This window comes from Panthera pardus, unplaced genomic scaffold (assembly GCF_024362965.1).
Source record: "Panthera pardus isolate Hobbes unplaced genomic scaffold, ASM2436296v1 HiC_scaffold_24, whole genome shotgun sequence".
Taxonomy (NCBI): Eukaryota; Metazoa; Chordata; class Mammalia; order Carnivora; family Felidae; genus Panthera; species Panthera pardus.
In genome coordinates this window covers 52,538,708-52,545,518 of record NW_026526810.1, presented here as the reverse complement: position 1 = coordinate 52,545,518, position 6,811 = coordinate 52,538,708, and positions in this window count along the sequence as shown.

Genomic DNA, 6,811 nt, shown 5'->3' with positions numbered 1-6,811 from the left:
AGCAGGACATAAATTTATAAATGTGTCCCTCCTGCCCTGTCTACCATAAAGGGCAGAAGTTCATCACCAGAGACAGCTCTAGACCCTCATCAGCCCAGAGATGGCACCAGAGAAATCTACGTAAGAAACTATTAACTGGCCTTTCTCTTCCACTAGTTTCCCCCCTATGTTTACCCTCCTACAATTTGCTGCCCTAGTGACTCAAAATCCATTTCCTTTGTCTTGTCACTTCTGTGTAACATGTGCACGTGTAAGTGCAATGCACATGTTAATATACTTTTGTTTGTTTTCTGTTTCTTTTATCAGTCTAATTATAGGTCCTCAGCCAATGAACCTAATTGGTAGAAGGAAAAAAAGTTAAGTTTTTCCTCCCCTACAAGATCAACCAAAAACTTAAAGTGGCTATTGTCTTGGATCTAACAGCTCTTCTAGAAATCTTTCATATAGGGTTGTCTGGGTGGCTCCATTGGTTGAGCACCTGCCCCTTGATTTCAGCTCAGGTCATGATCCCACATTTCGTGAGATCAAGCCCCGTGTTGGGCTTGGGCTGACAACACGGAGTCTTCTTGGGATTCTCTCTCTCTGCCCCTCCTCTATCTGCATGTGTGCTCTCTCTCTGTCTCTCTTTCAAAATAAATAAATAAACTTAAAAAAAATCTTTCATGTAAAACATACTGGCACACATACACCAAGTTACATCAGCAGGGATGTTCATTGCAGCATTATTCATAAGAACAAAACACTGGAAACAATCTAAATGTCCACGAATAAGGCATAGTAACAAATTAAACAAATCAATAAATTTATTAAATAAGTTGCATTTATATGCTGTGAATGGAAAATTATAATTTGTTTGAAATTTTTGATTGACCAATATGCACTGGCATGCAAAGATTTCCAAGATATACGAATAAGTTTTTAAGAAAGCAAGTCATTGGATAATATGTATCATATAATCTCACTAGAATAAAACAAAGAATTCTATATAATCTAGTATGATTTGGAAGCAGTTAGCCACATTGTTAACAGTTCTCTCCTGTGAGGAAGGAGCAGGATTGGGAGGACATATGGGGGACTTGGCCTTTTTTTTTTTTTTTTTTTAATTCTAATATCTGAACATTCTTCAACAAGTGTATATTTTTTGTGTATTGTTTTATTAAAGTATACTTTAAAAAAAGATAATATAACATTTAGGCTTAGGTTGGGGATAACCGAGGGGAAAAAATACCCTAGACTCTGGCACAAGAACACCCCGGAATCTAGCATACGAACAAGTGTCTTGAGACTTCTGTATTAAACTCTGGCTTGTGTTAAAATACCATGTACGTCTATAATCTTTAGTAGTTTCTGTGATATATAATTTTGGACACAATTTTAAGAAGTACATAATCCATGTTTGGTGTCCTCTCCCAGCAGGCCCTGAGTGTCTGCCAGACTGGAGTGTTGTTTTCACTAAGGGGACCCAAAGAGGAGCCTGAGCTAAGAGGGCGGCAGCAGCAGCTCTCCAAGGGGAGCCGAGAGCCACAGGAGAAGCGGGGCCAGGAGAAAGGTCTAGGATCTAAGAGATGGTCCTCCCACAGCTGCAGGATTAGCCAAGAAATGGCTTCCCAAGCACCAAGGGCCTCTGGTGGTAAAGGTCAAGGTCTTTCTGAGCTTCCTCAGACTTCCCAAGCCCATTCTAGTCACAAGATGTTAAAGAAAAGATTGTCTACAGTGTCAGGGTTAAGCTGAATCCCTTCATAAGAAAATGAATGGTTCTACGATTTGTGTCCCACTGTCCAAATGAAGGTGGGGAAATGGGAGGAAGAAGCCAGATAACAAAATGAACTATCACCTTCAATTTAGGTTCTCCTGTCTCTTCCATTCATCCACCACCCCTCCCCCCACCCTTCTCCAAATGTCTCCCCTCTCTTAATTCAGCACCTCTGAAAAGTCAGATTCCCAGTACTCACTCTGATCCATCTCCCTCCTTCTTCTGTCTTCCAAGGCCCTCCAACTAATCAGTATTCAGATTCCAGATCTAATTGCATCTCTGAGCATTTACAGACATCCTCCTAGAATCTTTTCTCCCATCCTGAGTCGGTAGGGTGGGGCTGCCGTTTCCTCCTCCTCCTAGGACTCCTCCTGCTCTTAATTTCCCCGTTGTTCCGGGTGCATCTTCACATAACGAAAAGAGCTTCTGCCCTAAGCCTTTTTAAAAATTGCTGAGGGATTTGTTTCTGTGGCCTCCTTTTTAAGCTGAGAAGACTCAAGTGATATGGAAGGCAAAGTTTGGTTTGGATCTGTCCCTTTGCACCTCTGTCACTTCAAGTCTTGGGACCCAATTCACTCTAAGCCCACTCAGTCTGGTGTCAGGCACTGACAGATAGTCAGTGTCCAGATGGGGATGGGTAAGGAACAGAGCTGCCTGCAGAAAGGTCATTCACCAATGGTCACGAAAACGGGTTTGAACAGTCCATTAGGACCCAGAGAACTTCACATCTTAAAACACGAAGCATATTGACATGGTGAACTACTACAATGCCATTGATTAAAACTGAGGTTGATAAAGTTTCCAGTGACAAAGGGAAATGCCTGTAATACAGTGTTAACCTGGGGGGGGAGAGGGCAGGGTTGGAAAGGAGGGTAGAAAAACAGAGCAGCTTATCTCAATGGTGTAAAAAATGTTATTTATACAGATAGAACCATTTTTATATTTGTTTATTATTTTTTAATGTTTATTTTTGAGAGACAGAGAGAAAGAGAGACAGCGAGCACAAGTGGGGGAGGGGCAGAGAGAGAGGGAGACAGAATTGAAAGCGGGCACAGAGCCGGATGCAGGGTTTGAACCCACAAACCACAAGATCATGACCTGAACCAAAGTTGGATGCTTAACTACCCGAGCCACCCAGGTGCCCCGAGATGGACCCATTTTTAAAAGATGGAAGAAAATTTAAACTGTGATGGTTCGAAAGCAGTGAGATTGTGAATGATTGTGATTTCCTTATTTATACTTTTCTGAATTAAAAAAAAAAAAACTTCATGGTTGGAGGGTAAGATGTTTTTAATCAAAAGGAAAAAAACATTTTTAAGAGAAGGTGAGCAAAGGGGTAGGAGGACCATGACTAGAAATCTGGACAAGTATATTTTACCAGATTCACAGTGTAAAGAGAGAAGCATAAGTATTCAGTCAACACTCCTGAAGGAATAATTTGGTTTGGTGAAAGAATAGTGATGCAGAGAAAACAAAGCTATTTACTCATTCACGGATCACTGTCAAAGGTATGTAAGAGGTGCCTAATTCCCTGGGTTAATCTGTATGATTCATCAAAAATTCCCACACCTACTGTAACCAAAGCTTTCTGTCACATCCTCTGCTTTTTTAAATGTGTTGAATGTGTTTAGGAAATGGTTCGCAATTGGATGCATCAAACTTGCTCATTACCAAGTGTTTACTGAATATCCCAGGGACTTTATTTTCTCAAAAAACCCCACAAAACTTTGGTTACTGGTGCAAGAATCTCTTGTATTAGAAATACATGCTCTTATGAGGAAGGCAGAATTAAAAAAAAAAAAAAATCTGTGCAATTAAAGTCCTAATTCATATTGAAGCTATTTTGAAAATAGATTTTTTTAGTTGGGGAGGGTAGTATACATTTTGATAAATTTCCTTCCTGTTATTTTATCTATGCTGAAGTGGGGTTTTTTCCATAGTAGTAATCACACTGCATATTGAAGACAGGATCTGTTTAAAGTGAGAATTTCCATAAAAAAACAGTTTGCCATCCTATTTGAAACTGTAGCTTTAACAATGCGATGACTTTGGCCTTACAAAAATAGGCTTTTACATCTCACGTTTTATTTACTTACTTACTTACTCACTCACTCACTCAGTCACTCACTCACTTATTTGGGGGCTTAGATGAGAAGAGAGGTTTCTCCAAAAATAATCATATTACTATCCAGGTTAACCAAACAAATTTCATTTGGTCAGCCTAAGAGCCTCATTATAACTGAGTGTCCCAGTTTTCACTGTTACTTTGATGCCTTCCCTCCTTCACTTTACAAGTATTGAGTGACTGGAATACTGATGGCACCATATGGGAAGTTTTGAGGTACACAGAGGTTAGAAGATGGTCTTTAACCCAAAGGAGCTTAGAATCTATTGGAGAAGACAAAACACACACACAAATATCCTCTACAAAGGAAACTGCTCTTTGTAGGCTCAAAACAGTGGAGATCTTCTAGGGAGGAGTTCTAGAAAGGCTTTGTGATCTGTGAACAGCCACAGACAGATGAAGGGATTTTAGGGAGAAAGATGATATGGGAAAGGGACTCCAGGCCAAAGTCACGGTACGAGCAAAAGGGGCAAGTGGGGAAAGCCAGGGCTTCTAAAACAGGCAGTGGAATTGCCTGCTGCAAACCAAACTCGCTTTGTAAAGCAATTGTTTTTAGTAAGGAAAAAACGAAAGAGAGGCTTGAGAGTTTCAAAATTGTAAATAACAAAGCTGTTTTCCTGCACTGCTTTAGAAAGTATAGTTTTATAGCTTCAAGAGATTAGTTTTAAAAACTAAACATCTCTGATCAAATTGAGCTTTTGATTTTTCCCTAGCTTTTTTCATACCATCACCTACATCAGCTTCTTATACATGATTGTCATACCCACCTGGAATCTAGCTAAGCAGCTACATTGGGCAACTAATTTTTCAATTATGTTAGAATCAGTTGATTAAGTTAACAATAGTCATCATGATATTGCAAATTGTGTTCGTTGACTGATTATATATTATATTCTGTGTATAGATTTTTCCCTAAAAGGCAAATACCCAATATAGTCAAGTTTTAAATTTGGTTTATGATCCTTTAGAATGTGAGAGTCACGCTGAATGAAGGAATGTGTCAAGATGTGCTAAGCTCCCCAAAGAGTCATTCATGACATGGAGAATTTGCCATAGCCTAGTCTAGCTCATTCTCACTCAGCCTTGTTATTGCTCCTGGCTTGATTAATCTCAAGGGGATTGAAAACATCGTATATGACCTGAACTGATTAGGTTATACCCCTGCTTCCGACTCACCTATGGCTTGCATTGCTCCAGAGTCCAAAGTCTTAACATCCTTCACATGTTCTGCTGCCACATTCTACCCTCACCACATCTCCAACAGTATTGCCCCCGATTCTTCCTCTCATTTGCCTGCTGATCTTTTCTTGGCTTAACCAATTCTTCAGTTCCCAAATTAAAATCGCTCCTCAAGCCATGTCCTTCCTGGTCACACTTTATACCCCCTCTCCAGACCTCAGCTGAAATGTCACTTCACCACAGAAGCTTTTTCTAATTAACTGAGACCCCATATTTACTCTCTTGGAACACTTAGCTTCTCCTTTTCAGCACTCATCACACTTAAAATAATCACATGTATACTTTTTCTTCCCCTCTAGGCTCCCAGTCTCCGATGTGTCACTTGGATTATTCTATCTGAACACAGGCTGAGTCATCTGCAAAATAAAGCTCATTTTCTATGATATCTCAATTACAACAACACCAATCCTTCCCCTATGAAATCAGCTGGAAGTCAAGTAATTCCTGGGATCCAATCCCCAGAAGTACTCGGTCTCCTCCCCTCAGAAGTCCCCAGGGTTTCTTGCTTTCGTTCACAAATCGGCCCTGCTCTCTTGACAGGTGGTGCCTGCTTGGAGAATGGGAACTCAGCTGCAGGATTTCAAGGATGGGTTGAATGGCTCTGCCAGGCTAGAGAATCTTGACCAACTCCACAAGCCAGGGAGAACTGCAGAGGCATTTAGCTATACAGCTGGAAGGGTGTGGTAGGAGGGGGTAATAAAATCAGCCACAACCACTGCCTGGTCAGCTCTGGAGGCCCTGCTGTAGAGTCTTGGGTTCTCATCCAGACAGCCCCTTCCTGGTGGTGAGTTGCACCCATCGTGGCCCTGCCTACCTGTCTGACCTAGTCTGGACCACCCAGGCCATCAAACTTGTTTTAATGAATAAACATCCAAAGGGAAATCTCATGGTTGGTCTCCTAATACCTTTTTCCCCAGGATATTCCTCTGCCCCTTGAAAATGATGGAGTAAGGGGTACCTGGGTGGTTCAGTTGGTTAAGTGTCTGTCTCTTGCTTTTGGCTCAGGTCAAGATCTCATGGTGTGTGAGTGCAAGCCCCACATTGGGCTCTGTGCTGATAGCACGAAGCCTGCTTGGGATTCTGTCTTTCCTTCTCTCTCTGCCCCTTCTCTGACTGGGTGCTCTCTCTCTCTTTCAAAATAAATAAGAAAAGAAAATGACAGAAGAAGAGTAATGGAGGAATTTTGCCTAAACATCTAAAACCTAGGGTGGAGGCAATGCCATTCTGCTACCAACAACAAGCCCCATGAGCTTGTCTGGCCAGAAATATTTTTGTTCTTTTTTAGATGTGTTAATCCTGTCAATTATGCTACAACCAAATTTAGTTACTTCTTCAGGCTGAACTTAATCTAATTTCCTCCACTTCTTTTTATTCTGACCCCACCCACCACTAGGCCAGTTCACTATCACCTCTCCTGGACCACTCCACTTCCGAACTGGCCTCCCTTCGCCTTGTTTTGAACCCACATGACCCCTACACCACCCAACAGCTAGAGTAATCTTTCAGAAAAGCAAAGATTACCAGGTCAGATCCTTGCTTAAATTCTTTTGTACCTTCTTATTCCTCTTAGAGTAAGATCCAAAAGACATAAAACGGTCTTGCATGTTCCAACTCTGCTTTTCTTTTCCTCGTTCTCTCTCTACTGCAGCATTCATTTAACAAATATTTGCCAAGCATCTGTTGGAGGAAAAGGG